The sequence below is a fragment of the Lynx canadensis genome, chromosome A2 (assembly GCF_007474595.2).
Source record: "Lynx canadensis isolate LIC74 chromosome A2, mLynCan4.pri.v2, whole genome shotgun sequence".
NCBI lineage: Eukaryota > Metazoa > Chordata > Mammalia > Carnivora > Felidae > Lynx > Lynx canadensis.
Genome location: NC_044304.2, coordinates 112,970,550 through 112,985,914, shown reverse-complemented (window position 1 = coordinate 112,985,914; position 15,365 = coordinate 112,970,550).

Genomic DNA, 15,365 nt, shown 5'->3' with positions numbered 1-15,365 from the left:
CATAGGTGTGGGGACTAATTATTTTCCAACATATCCAAGTAGGGTAACAACATGATGAGTTTAAGCAATAAAAAATATAGATCATGGAGCATGGAAGACTCTAGATATTGGAACTCAATCTTGACCCAGTAATTCTGGCAGTGTTTATATGAAATGGAACATTAGTAACACTTTAGAACCCTAAAGGACATCCCTGCTGATCATGAGAGAGAAAGACAACTGTACCCACTATTTCACTTTAAAAGGAACAACTGAATTGACACAAGCTACGAATATCAAGATGGTGCCAAAAATAGTGAATTTCCTGCTCAAAACCAGCAAAACAACTACCACATATGGAGTCCAGATTTGACGTGACTTCCTCTTGGTCTGGCAGGTATCAGAGATTATGTAGATGGATTCACAAGCAGATATAAGGACCCCCAGAGATTACCAGAAATATTTGGGAAGAGTCACCATGAGAAAAGACTGGGCTGTCTTTCAATGGAAGGGATCAGAACATCAAAATTGGAAGCATTCATGTAAATGTCACCTCATCTATTTCCTCAAAGAATCTGTTCTTACGCCAGACATGACTAGTCCCTGGGGTGATGGCAGTGGATAATAGAGAGAAGGGGTATGCTTTCAAAGAGATTATATTCTAGGCGTGCCTGGGTGGTTCAGTCGGTTAAGCATCCGACTTCAGCTCAGGTCATGATCTCATGGTCCGTGAGTTCAAGTCCCTCATTGGGCTCTGTGCTGACAGCTCAGAACCTGGAGCCTGCTTTGGATTTTGTGTCTTGCTCTCTCTCTGCCTGTCTCCTGCTTGCTCACTCGCTCTCTCAAAAATAAATTTAAAAAATTACAAAAACAAAGAGGTTATATTCTGGTGGAGAAAGAGAATATAAACTTGAAAACAAATAGGTAAGTTAAGGAAAAGGGCTTAATGAAAAAATAAAATGGCAAAGGCACAAGGAATGCTTGGAATAGTCTTTCAGCCATGGTTGCTGGCTGGGCTGTTCTGCAGACCTAAATGGTGAGAAGCAGGCAACAGAGAGAAGACGGGGAGAGAAACAATTGCACAGCTCTGCAAAGCCTTGCGCATGCTGGTTACAGTAGCACAGGGTGATTTATTTCACTTCTAGGTCACTGTTAAACATATAAACAACTGTCACTAATTTTCTTGGGGAAGTCCTATAGCCTCTGATATGCTAATGGATGTGCTGGAATCAACGGAGAAAGACAATTAGAGAAATTGTGCAAAGTCAGCATTGCCCTTGCATTGATAACATGTCTGAGGACAACCTACCCAGAGACACTCCCAAGCTCTGTCCTGACAGGAACATGCAGAGCTAAAATAATCCCTGAATCCTATGTGACTCTGAAGCTCTAAAAGTGCATTCAAATGCCTTTGCCAATGCAACCACACTGAATGTCACTATAGTCTTTATGTTTTAGTAGAAAGAGCTCAGATCCAGAGTGTGAAGACATGAATGTAGGCCTGAACTCCACCTGTCAAAATTGAGTAAACTTAGACAAGCTACGTTCTTCATCTACGTAACCTTCTTCAACCTAACCATCTTCAAGCTACATAACCAGAAGGATGGCACCAAGATCCCAGAATAATTGCAATGATGGTAAGAGATCAAGACCTACAAAAATGCTTTGTTAGTTCCAAAACATAATGCAAATATTTGTCAACGGAATTTATTCATCCTGAATCAAGTCCGGCCCCAACATGGAATGACCATGGTCTGAAACACCAGCCTTATATCCTTTCGTGCCCAATGAAGTGCAAACCAAGAAAAGTTGACCGGCATCTTTAGATGAAGCATCTGACTCTGGCTTCTCTCTGTAAGGACAAATCAATTCTCAATTTCTTGGTTTGGGTGATGTGTTTATCCAATGCACTATATACAAATTCAGGGCATGATTCCATTCAGCCCTAGGCAGTTCATGTTAGAAATATTTGAGCCACACCTCTGCTCATTCACTTCTGCTTCCGATGGAGCCTGTGGCTATTCCTGACTCATCATTCATTGTCCAAGTCAGAGGGAGGAGGATTGCAGCAGGAATATTCCTTGTGACAGTGGCCAAAGACCACGGCAATGGACTCAATAATAAATAGTCCTAGCATGGGTCCCACTTTTCTGGTCACCTATCTTCCTCTAAGTTTCATATATATATATATATATATATATATATATATATATATATATGAAATATATATGAAATATACATGAAATATATATATATGAAATATACTTTTTTTTTACTTAAAAATTTTTTTAATGTTTATTTATTTTTGACACAGAGAGAGAGAGAGAGAGAGAGACAGAGCATGAGCGGGGGAGGGGCAGAGAGAGAGGGAGACTCAGAATCTGAACCAGGCTCCAGGCTCTGAGCTGTCAGCACAGAGCCCAATGCGGGGCTTGAACTCACAGACTGCGAGATCATGACCTGAGCCGAAGTCGGACGCTTGACCAACTGAGCCACCCGGGCGCCCCTATTTTTTACCTTTTACTTCATATATATTTAAGAACATGTGAGTTAATAATTTCCAAAAAAATGAATCACAGGGCTACCTATCTCTGAAAGCAAGGTACACGTGGACAGGGCAGCTTTATACTGAACCTTGTCCTTTCTAGTACAAAATGAATGAAATGCAAAGAACAGAGCCTCCAAAGAGGATTTAAACCAAGGATAGGTGAATAGTTATTACCAGGCCAGATATGGCCTACCCAGCTTTATAAGACTCATGGCTAATGTCAAAGCAAAAGGATTCAAGAGGGAAAAGTCTCCTACTGTCTCCACATCATTTATAAGAAAGCTAGACATGGGCCTTTCAGCCAGAGAGTGCCAGGGCTATTCACTCATATACAGGGCTGAGTCACAGCATCTCAGTCTTATGAGAAGTTAGGACATCTGGGCTTACCATTCACCTGGTGTATTAGTTTCCTAGTGCCGTTTTAACAAATTACCACATACTGAGTCTTAAGAGAACACAAATTTATTCTCTAATCATTCTGAAGTTCAGAAGTTAAAAATGAGTCTAAAAGGGCTAAAATCAAGATATTGGCAAGACTGATTCCTTACACAGGATCCAGGGAGAGTCAACTCCGTGGCTCTTCCAGCTTCTGAAGCCTACTAGCATTTCTTGGCTTGTGTCACATCACTTCAGTCTTTGCTTCTGTCGTCACATTGCCTTCACCTATTACTCACTTTCACCTTCTGCCTCTCTCTTATAAAGATCCTTGTGATTACATTGGACCCACCCGGAGAATGTGGGATAATCTCCCCATCTCAAGATCCTTAATCACATCTGTGAAGTCCCTTTTGCCATATAAAGTAAAATTCCCAGATTCTTGAGATTAGGAGGTGGACGTCTTTGGGCACCATTATTCCCATTATTGGGTGCCTAGTTCAAGCTGTCCTGCCTAGCTGAGGATGAGAGGGAACCTGCCAAACAGAGGAAAAGAAAGTTCAGACTGGCTTAAACTGACAGGAAGTAGACACATTTTCTTCTTCTAGCCCTTGACACACAATAAGTACTCAAAATGAGGAAGATTGCTAGTTGTCCCCCAATATGCATGTCACACTTTGTCCTTTGTTGGTAGAATGCCTTGGTTTAGTTGAGCACAAGGTTACTTGCTTTTAGGTATTTTCAAGTTCTACAGAAGAGATGTTTACAACTTCCAGAATGAGGTTCTAGAGTAAAACAGTGAGTCCTTCTCCTTCCTGGTGACTGGAATTATGATGTGATAATGGGAAATGAAGCCACTGGAAAAGACCGTGAGCTGGAAGCCATGAGCTAGCACCAACAAGACAAATGGAGCCTGGGTCTCTGACAGAGTGGAACTATCCTATCAGCTTGACACTGTTTGTGTTCAGATTATTTCAGACAATTGACTTATGGTGCAATAAACCTCTTTCTTATTTGGGTCTTTATTGGAGAAGCCAAACTCATATCCTAATGTAGTTCTCAACGTATCAACTTGATAGTAGAACAAACTCATTCTCTCTACAGCTTTGCCACTAAATGGATATATGATCTTACATAGATCAGGTTGCCTCCCTGATCCTTGGTTCCTTTAGTTGAAAAACAGAAATGATAATAATATGTACCTCATGTGTTACAAGTATTAAATGGCAGTGGACATGTGGCCATCATTTGTGAACTCTAAGGCACCTTATAAATATAGGGGTTGAAAGATTAAAATGTAATTTCTGATTCCTCCTCAGACATGTTTGGCTTTTTAACATTTTATTGTCTAAAAGGCTCTGGCAATTTTCTCATTGACTTTCATTTATTTAATAAGGTCAGGAACATAATTTGTAGAATATATATACAAACTTTTTTTCTTCTATGACTTAATAAAACTACATTTATTTTGAATGGAAAAAAATACAACCCATTAATTTTTATTTTTCTGCATCAGCCTTGGTGAAAATGTTTGCTCACCACAGTGTAGGGGAGGAAAACTAACCTTTCCTTCCACCCTTGTTAGTTCTTGGCGGGGGGAGACACTTAAAAGACAGTTTAAGGTGAGAAAAACATACACATTTATTAAATGTAAGTTTTGCATTACATGGGAGCCCTCATAAGGAAATGAAGACCCAAAGACCCAGTTAGAGTTGAATGTTTAAATAATGAACTGGACAAAGAGTTTACATTATGAGAACATGGCACATCAAAGGGCTTGGGCTGGGGCAGTTAGTGTCACAAGTAACTAGGAAGATAAGGGCTAGTTTCATAAGGCTTGTGAGTACAGATCTTCCTCTGCTTCAACTTCCCATCTTCGGCGATGAGAATGTTACTTTCCTCCTGGAAGAGAATGGACATCTTCATATAGGGGTTTTATCTCCTTCTCATGAGAGCACCCATTTTGCATCTGCTGTTTTCTCAAGTGTCTTTAGCTCAAAATAATCCCTATGCCAAAGTGGTATATTTTGCCACCCTTCACCAACCTTACCCAATGTCTATTTCTCCATCAGTGATGACGTGTAAGAGAACATAGTTACCCAACTGTGGATTTGGACCAAATAACCTGGAAAGGGAATGTAAAAGGCTGTGTGCTCTCTACAAGGTAAGATACAGGAACTCAGAGTGTGAAAGAGGTAAATAACCAACACTTTCCATACAAAGAAGGTATAGAACACCCTGTCCAAGAAGCAGGGAGAGAAAAGATTCTGATGTTCTCAGTCATGTGTTCTGTCTCACACTTCAGATCTCTGAGTTCTAGAGTTAAGCCACAGCTTAAATTCCACATTCAGAACGCCCTCAGAGCAGAGTTGGAAGAACACAAATGGAGAAGGGTGGAAGGTGGCGGCTGGACATGTTCTTCTAGAATCCCAATAGCCATTTGGGTTTGGATCAGGGACTGAGACTAGCCAAGCAAGGACTCTATGAACTCCTCAGTTTGACTTTTTGCTTACTCCTTATCCTTCATTTTCATTCCTTCCTATTCTACCATCTGTGGGATCAAAGACGTGGCAGAATAAAATGAGCATTTTGGAACCAAAGAAAGAGGGTAATATTGAACTTTTAACTTTTTGGCATCAGCGGTACTTAAACAAAGGTTGTATCAATGTTTAATGATGGGAGAATGAAGTGATTACATATGGTTCCTTTTGTTAGCCTTTTGTCCACACACGTAAGACTCCTGCTTGCATTTTTTTCTTTGTTTTAACAAAAGGTCTTCACTGACAAATTTTACCAGGTTTCTGTATAAATTTAAAGATGATCCTTAATAAGTAAGTGAATATGAAAGTTGCAACTCAGTGTCACACAGAGCTTTTCGTCTGTTCCTTTTGTCTTTGGCATATATTGGGCACTTTTCAGGAGCTGTTACACATGCAAAGCGTTGTACTTCTGGATGAATAACAAACTGGTGCATGCAAAACCACCCAGTACACCGTAATTACAAACTGGAAACTCATAATTGGTGCATGAACCACTTCCTTTATGAGTTGCTCGGCTTTATTCATAACTTTTCTCATTGGAAGGGCCATGTCTTCTGGCTCTGCCTTTAATAATGGTGATAATCATAATAACTGTAATAATGGAGCATTACTTTCTAATTACAAAGAAAATTTCTTCTGAAGGGCTCAGAGCACCTCACAGACATTATCTCATTCATTCTCATAATCTCTCTGTGCTGCTTGTCGGTCACTAGCATGGTCATAGTAACAGCTTGGTCATGTTCCACTTCTCTATGCACTCATAAAGCCAGAATGGCAAGGGGAACCTTTATACTTCCCAGACTCTGGTGGAAACTTTCAGCTATTTCTGAATAGTGTTAATTATGCCACTTTAGACATCAGTAATGAGACACAAAGCACTACATGTACTTGGTGGAAAAGAAGCTTTTCATGGTTTTGGCACCTCCTTCTAAGGACACAATGCTCTGCATTCTGTCAGTGGAGAACCCCCAAATGCACAAATTCACTCCAGTTGCTAATGGCATCCTACTGTGCTCTTTCACATAGTGGAGCCTAATATACTGAGCAGTCCTCCCACCAGTGCTCAGCAACTGTGGCTCATGGGCCAAATCTGGGTAACAACGGCCTTTATGTTTTTAAATACTTATGTGTGTAAAATAGTTCTATAATTCCCTAAATAATATCTTGGATTTTGCCTCTTGGATCCCAGAGTCCAAAATATTTACCACACAGTTCTGTAAAAGTTTGCCAACCCATACTACTGAGAATAGGACACACACATGAAAGCCTGACAGTAGGAGGTAAGCAGAATGGGTAATCCCTGAACCATCCCAGAGCACTATCAAGAAAGATCCTGATGCTAAGATTCCTAATACACCTGACAGAAAAAGGTAAGTTTACTGGTGCTTTATATGTCCATTTGATTTCTCAGTTAGATGATTTCTTAGGTCTTAACTATACTTTTCCCAGAAAAAAAAGTCTACCTTTAATATGGCTTCACCGAGTGATATTTCTTTGTTTCCTCTTGAGGTTCGGATCTTCAAGCCATTGTACAATTGCTGAGATAGTCACACTAATGTGTACTTTTAACTGTATACATTGCTTGTGTCTGGGCTGTTTTATTTGTACTAGAGAAAAGGATTAAAAGCATAACTATGACACATCTTAGAGATGTTTACTAGTCTTTACAGTCAGTGAATAAGCAATGGGTGTGGTGGTTTTGACTTATTCATGTTCACATGGTGTTTTACTTTTCTGATCTATCAACTTTGGATGAAGCCTCAGTCTAAGTTTTAAGACATTTGATATTCAGAAACTTCTTAGGGACAGAGTTTGATAAAAACCCACAAGGAAAGGATAAACTGGTTATTGGGCCTGGTCTCCCTGAGCCACAAATGGCAGTGGCACTATACTGTTTCTGAGGCTGGCACTGACTTTTTTGGTATTCTAGGTCCTCATGTACCTCTTAGCTTGGCACTTTGCTCACTTTTTTTCCTTCCTGTTCATTCCTTCCCATTATTCCTCCCGTTGCGCCAAAAATATGAGAGAATAAGATGAGAATTTGGAAACAAGGTAATAATTGGGCACTTCTATATTTTGAGATCAGCTTTGGTTTAGTGAAGACTTTACAAGTATTTGGTACACTGGGAGAGTATACATGACTTTTGGGTCATATCTTCAGTTGGCTGCAAGCTAAGCAGTAAATAGAGTTGATTTTGACAAAGACGGAATAAAGGCAAAGTGGAGCACATGTTCCTCAGGCACAGAGTTCTTAATATGTGAGTGTGTCCCAACAACAGATCCAGTCCTACCTGTGAGCCTGGGTATTGAATATCATGGACAGAGTTTACCTTGTCTTGTCCCCTCTCATGACTACAAAAGGGATTAGTCACCAGTCATGGCACCCTGTAAACCAAGAAAACATTTTTTTTTTCACAGAGCTAGAACAAACAATCCTAAAATTTGTATGGGACCAACAAAGACCCCGAATAGCCAAAGCAGTCTTTAAAAAGAAAACCAAAGCAGGAGCCATCACAATTCCTGACTTCAAGATGTGTTACAAAACTGTAATCATCAAGACAGTATGGTACTGGCACAAGAACAGACACTCAGAATAATGGAACAGAAGAGAGAACCCAGAAATAGACCCACAAACATAAGGCCAACTAATCTTTGACAAAGCAGGAAAGAATATCCAATGGAATAAAGACAGTCTCTTCAGCAAGTGGTGCTGGGAGAACTGGACAGCGACATGCAGAAGAATGAACCTGGAGCACTTTCTTACACTATACACAAAAATACTCAAAATTGGTGAAAGACCTAAATGTAAGACAGGAAGCCATCAAAATCCTCCAGGAGAAAGCAGGCAAAAACCTCTTTGCCTGTGGCCGCAGCAACTTCTTACTCAACACGTCTCTGGAGGCAAGGGAAACAAAAGAAAAAATGAACCATTGGTACCTCATCAAAATAAAAAATCTTCTGCACAGCGAAAGAAACAATCAACAAAACTAAAAGGCAACTGACAGAATGGGAGAAGATATTTGCAAATGACATATCAGATAAACGGTTAGTATCCAAAATCTATAAAGAACTTATCAAACTCAAACCCAAATTTATCAAACCCAAAAACCAAATAATCCAGGGAAGAAATGGGCAAAAGACATGAAGACACTTCTCCAAAGAAGACATCCAGATGGCCAACTGACACATGAAAAAATGTTCAACATCACTCATTATCAGGGAAATACAAATCAAAACCACCATGAGATACCACCTCACACCTGTCAGAATGGCTAACATGAACAACTCAGGCAACGACAGATGATGACAAGGATGCGGAGAAAGAGGATCTCTTTTGCACTGCTGGTGGGAATGCAAACTGGAGCAGCCACTCTGGAAAACAGTTGGAGGTTCCTCAAAAAATTAAAAATACAACCCAGCAATTACACTACTAGGTATTTATCCATGGGATACAGGTATGCTGTTTTGAAGGGGCATATGCACCCCAATGTTTATAGCAGCACTATTGACAATAGCCAAAGTATGGAAAGAGCCCAAATTTACATTGATGGATGAATGGATAAAGAAGATGTGGTGTATGTATGTGTGTGTGTGTGTGTGTGTGTGTATATATATATATATATGCATACCATTATACATATATATATATATCATTATACATATATATACTCCATTGTGTGTGCATGTATATATATACATATAGACATATTTCTATATGTATACATGTCTATATGTATACATGCACACACATGTCTATATATATACATGCACACACATGTCTATATATATACATGCACACACACAATGGAGTACTTACTACTTGGCAATCAAAAAGAATGAAATCTTGCCATTCGTAACTACATGGATGGAACTAGAGAGTGTTATGCTAAGCGAAATTAGTCAGAGAAAGACAAATATCATATGACTTCACTCATATGAGGATTTTAAGAGACAAAACAGATGAACACAAGGGAAGGGAAGCAAAACTAATATAAAAACAGGGAAGGGGACAAAAATAAGAGACTCTTAAATGTGCAGAACTGAGAGTTACTGGAGGGATTGTGGGAAGGAGGATGCGATAAATGGGTAAGGGGAACTAAGGAATCTACTCCTGAAATCATTGTTGCACTATATGCCAACAACTTCGATGTAAATTTAAAAAATGAATTAAATAAAAATTAAAAAAAACATTTTTAATAGTAACAGATAACAAGAAGCAAGTTGTAAAAATAGACACTGAAAGTCAATGTTAAAGTTCTATTTGAAACTTTAAAAAACAACTTTTGCTATGACCTCAGAAACACAGGCAACAAAATATAGATATATTGAACTTCATCAAAATTAAAATTGTTTGTGTCTTAGCAGAGACTATCAAGAAAGTGAAAAGATACCCTACAGAATGGAAGAAAATATTTGCAAATCATACATCTGGCAAGAGATTAATATCCACAGTATATAAAGAACTCCCACAACTCAACAACAAAACATATACAATCCAATTTAAAAATAGGCAAAGAATTTGAATAGATGTTTTCCCAGAGAATATATACAAATGACCAATGAGCACATAAAAAGAGACTCAACATCATTAATCATTAGAGAAATGCAAATCAAAACCACAGTGAGATACCACCTCACATCTACTAAGATGGCTATAATAGTAATGATCATCAAAATAATAAACCAGCAAATAACAAGTGCTGGTGACAATGTGGAGAAATTAGAGCCCATGTGCACTGCTGGTGAGAATATAAAATGGTGCTAGCATTATGAAAAATGGTTTGTTGTTTCCTCAAAAAGGTACACACAGAACTACAATATCACCCAGTAGTAATTCCGCTTCTATGTCTATGTCCAAAAGGATTGAAAGCAGTAACTTGAACAGATATCTGTACATCAGCATTCATATCAGCATTATTCACCACAGCCAAAAGATAGAAGCAACCCAAGTGTTTGCTGATGAATGGATAAACTAAAGGTGGTAGATATACAATGGAATACTACCCAGCCATATAAATGAATGAAATTTTAATATATGCCACAACACTATGGAACTTCAAAACATTGTGATTAATGAAATAAGCCAAACACATAAGGAATATCATATATTCCACTTATCCGTGGCACCTAGAATAGGCAAATTCATAGAGAGAGAAAGCAGAATAAAGGTTACCAGGATCTGGGGGTAAGGGAGAAGGAAAAGTTATTGGTTAATGGATACAGCATTTATGTTGCGGATGATGAAAAAGCATAGGATATATATAGTGGTGACAATCACACAATGCTGTGAAAGTATTTAATGCCACTGAATGTATACTTACAAATGGTTAAAATGATAAATGTATGCTATATTTTATGTATATTTTACCAAATAAAAGTAATTAAAAATAATCTTTGATATCACTTCAATCCTCGTGGGGGTTTTTTGCCAAAAAGCTAACTTTTTTATTCTTATTTTGGACTTCTGTTGTCATCATTAGGAAGGTAGTTTTTGAACTTGAAACTGACAGCAAAGCTCCCTGAAACAGCAGCTGTGATTCTGTGCTCCTCTCCAGGAACTGGAATCGTGTCTGTAGTTATAATTTCAGCACATGTGAACTGAGCTTCTAATATGTGTATTATAGAGCAGAGCTACAATTCATCTTAATGATGGTATGTGAAAGAACATCTCGGCAGGGCACCTTAATGAAATGACAATTGGTTGAAGACTTAGAAGATTAAAAATACCCAAGACTTTCAGAAGCCATTTCAACTCCCATTTGGATCCTTTAAGGGATAGTGTAAAATAATGTTCTCTGCCAAATAACAAGAAAGCTTATAGCAAATAGAGTAAAAATCCTTTTAATATATTTTTCAAGGATGGAGCCATTAAAAGCGTCTAATCAGAAAAGCTAAAAAGGTGAACCAAATTCTCGAGTCTGAATATATCATAGGCACCTCTGGAAGAGAGTTCCTAATGAATGGACTAAAATATTGCCAAAAATATTTAGATTCTCTTAAAATAAATTACATATAATTTCCTCTATGGAGTAGATACTCTTGGTCAGGCCCTGTATTAGCCACAGTATGTCTTTCACTTAACTCTGAGAACGGTCTCATGAGGCAGGGAGTAGTAAACCCAACACACTGTAAGAAAGCTGGGGCTCAGAGATGTTAAGTGTGTTGACTGAAGCTCAAAATAGACAAAGCTTCATTGTCATTAAGGTATGACTATCATTTAACAGCAAAAAATGTGGACATAGTATATGTGCCATTTTGTAATCATTACATTAACCAATACAACAAAGAGAAAAATTATAGTCAGGCAAGCCTCTTTTTCTAGGTCCAACACAGCAAACAAAAGGCAACATATTCCATAAGAATTCTAAATTCTTTCCCTGGATAACTTGAGATAGGCATTCTTTGTCTTAGTTTCCCCAAGAAAAATATCATTGAGTATCTCTTATTCCAAGTCCTGTACTAACCATTTTCACATGCATTATCTCGTCTAATTGACTCAACCTAATTTTTGTTATTTTTCTTCTGCATAGCTAGCAGGCATGAAAGATGTGATAGTATCCTCTGTGAAAATTGATACACAAGTAGTCACTGGTTTTTTAAAGATTTTTTTAAAGCAATCTCTACACTCAATGTGGGGCTCAGACTTTGAACCCCAAGATCAAGAGGTGCATGCTCTACCAACTGAGACAGCCGGGTGCCCCTTCCAGTACTTACTTTGTTAACATAACAAACTACTATGATGTACAATTAACCAACAATACTCCTTGAATTTTTCTTACATTAAAAGCATTTACCTTAAAAATGTTTAAGTAATATATTTCAGAATTAGCTAATTCTTTTCAAATTATTATGCAATGCACAATATGGGCACATATTGTGTTTGCCAATAACTTTGACTAATATTTGGATATTTTTTTCCAAAAATAGGGTGTTCTGAAAACTTCCTTATATTCATATGGCGAATTCATATTCATAGGTGATTTAGAGATGAAGTCACCCTATCAAGGCTATTCTCTAAAGGCCAAAAATGTAGCAAAGATTTGATCATCTATGTTATGTCCATCTTGTGCTTTTTTTGTAGCATCATCATTTAGTACCTAGTAAGAGACCAAGAAACAAATATTAGAATACATTCTAATAGTCTAGGAATTTTAGTGAATAGTCTAGGAATTTTATGTAGAGTACATGAGTTAATAATTCAGGTTTTAAAGAACAGTTCTGTTCTACTGTGCACTTTAACCCCTGAGTGTTTCTGCATATCATGCAGCCAGCAAAAATAGTAGTGGGATTCTATAACCCTTGCATTGTTCCCTATACTAATGAACAACCATTTGCCTTATTCCGTCTTTATTACACTTCTCTATGTAGTCTTATTCTTCTTGGCTTCTGACTTTGTGACCTCGTTCTATTTATTCCCTCACCTTGGCTCTCATGCTTGCTCTGCAACACTGCTTCTCCCGTTTAAAACTTCTTTTGCTTTCCTCTCATGACTTAGGCTTTCCCCTGAGAAGACAGCCTTCAGTCTCTTTGCGTGAAGATGTTTAGCATGGCCCATTTTAGTCTCTCAAACACTTTGATTTAGTCTCTCAAACACATTCCATAAGTGTAGCACTACTGCTAGGTTTATGTTTTCCTCTGAGCAGAACCTAGGTGTGCTATATATAATTAGGATGATGATAGTAGGCCAAAGTTATCCTGAACTCAACAGCATAAACTAAGCACCTTATTATAAATCAGACACTAACTGTCCAAAAATCATCAAAGGAAAATAAGTCATCTTTTATCATTAGGTTATTCTTTCATCACACACACATGACGAATAAGTGGAAAACTTGATTTTGTTTCCTTTTTTAATGTTTATTTATTTATTTACTTATTTATTTAGAGTGTGAGGGGGGAGGGGCAGAGAGGGAAGAGAGGGAGAGAATTCCATGCCAGGCATGGAGCCTGACACAGGGCTTGATCCCAGAAACTGTGCAATCATGACCTGAGCCAAAATCAAGAGCCAGACACTTAACTGACTGAGCCACCCAGGCACCCTAGAAAACTTGATTTTAATGGCTATTATGTCATCTGGGAGACTAGTTAAAAATAAGGGATCAGTATGGCCAAAGAACTGAGTATATGAGAGATTTCCTATGCAAATTGCCATTAGCAATTTTATAAAGATTATATCTACATCATGTTTGACATTGCTAAAAGAAATTGAAGATAACATAAATAAATGGAAAGATATACCATGCTCATGGATTGGATAGTTAACATTGTTAAAATATCCATACTACCCAAAGCAATCTATAGGTTCAATGCAGTCCCTATCAAAATATTAATGGCATTTTTCATAGAACTAGAGAAAAGAATCCTAAAATATATATGGAATCACAAAAGACACCAAACAGCCAAAGCAATCCTGAGATAGAAGAACAAAGCTGGATTTATCATGCTCCCTGATTTTGAACTATACTACAAAACTATAGTGATCAAAGCAGTATGGTACTGGCACAAAAACAGACACATAGATCAAGAGAACACAACACAGAGTCCAAAAATAAAGCCAGATTTATATGGTCAATTAATCTTTGACAAAGGAGGCAGGAACATACAATAGGGAGAAGATAGTATCTTCAATAAATAATTTTGGAAAAACTTGGCAACTACATGCAAAAGAATAAAACTGGACCACTTTCTTACACCATATGCAAGAATATACTCAAAATAGATTAACAACTTAAATCTGAGACTGGAAACCATAAAACTCTTAGAAGAAAACTTAGGCAATAAGCTCTTGGACATTGAAGTGAGCAATATATACTGGATCTGTTTCCTCAGGCAAGAGCACAAAAGGAAAAAAAAACTAAATAAGTCTACATCAAACTAAAAAGATATTGCACAACAGAGGAAACCATCAACAAAATGAAAAAGCAGTCTACTGAATGCAAGAAGATATTCACAAATAATATAACTGATAAGGGGTTAATAACAAAATATATCAAGAACTCACAACTCCTTATCAAAAAAACAAACAATCCAATTTAAAAATGGGCAAAGAACCTGAATAGACATTTCTCGAAAGAAGACAGACGTCTGGCCAACAGACCCTTGAAAAGATGCTGAACATCACTTAACATCAGGGAAATTAAAATCAAAACCACAATGAAACATCACTTCACGCCTGTCAGAATGGCTATTAGCAAAAGGACAAGAAGTTACAGGCATTGGTGAAGATGTAGAAGAAAGAGAACCCTCAGGCATTGTTGGTGGGAATGCAAAATGATGCAGCCACTGTGGAAAACATTTAGAAATTAAAAACAGAACTATACTACAACATAGTAATTCCACTTCTGGGTATTTAACTGAAGAAAACAAAAACTTGAAAAGGTATATGCACCCCTATGTTCACTGCAGAATTATTTACAATAGCTAAGATATGGAAACAACCTAAGTGTCCATCAGTAGATGAATGGATAAAGAAGATGTGGTTTATATAGACAATGGAATATTGCTTAGCCATAAAAAACAAATATGTTTTATAATTTGTGACAACATGGATATATCTAAAGGGTATTATGGTAAGTGAAAAAAGTTAGAGAGAGAAATACAAATTCCATATGATTTCACTTACATGTAAAACCTAAAAAACCAAAACAAATGAACAAACAAAACAAAATGGAAACAGACTCAAGGATACAGAGAGCAATCTGGTGGTTTCTAGGGGAGAGGGTCTTGAGGATGTGCAAAACAGGGAAAGGGGATTGAAAGGTCAAACTTTCAATTATAAAATAAATAAGACACGAGGATAACAATGTACAGCATAGAAAATAGAGTTAATAATATGCAACAACTTTGTGTGGTGACAGATGGTAGCTAGATTTGTCGTGCTGATCACTTTGTAATGTCTATAAATGTTGAATCACTATGCTGTA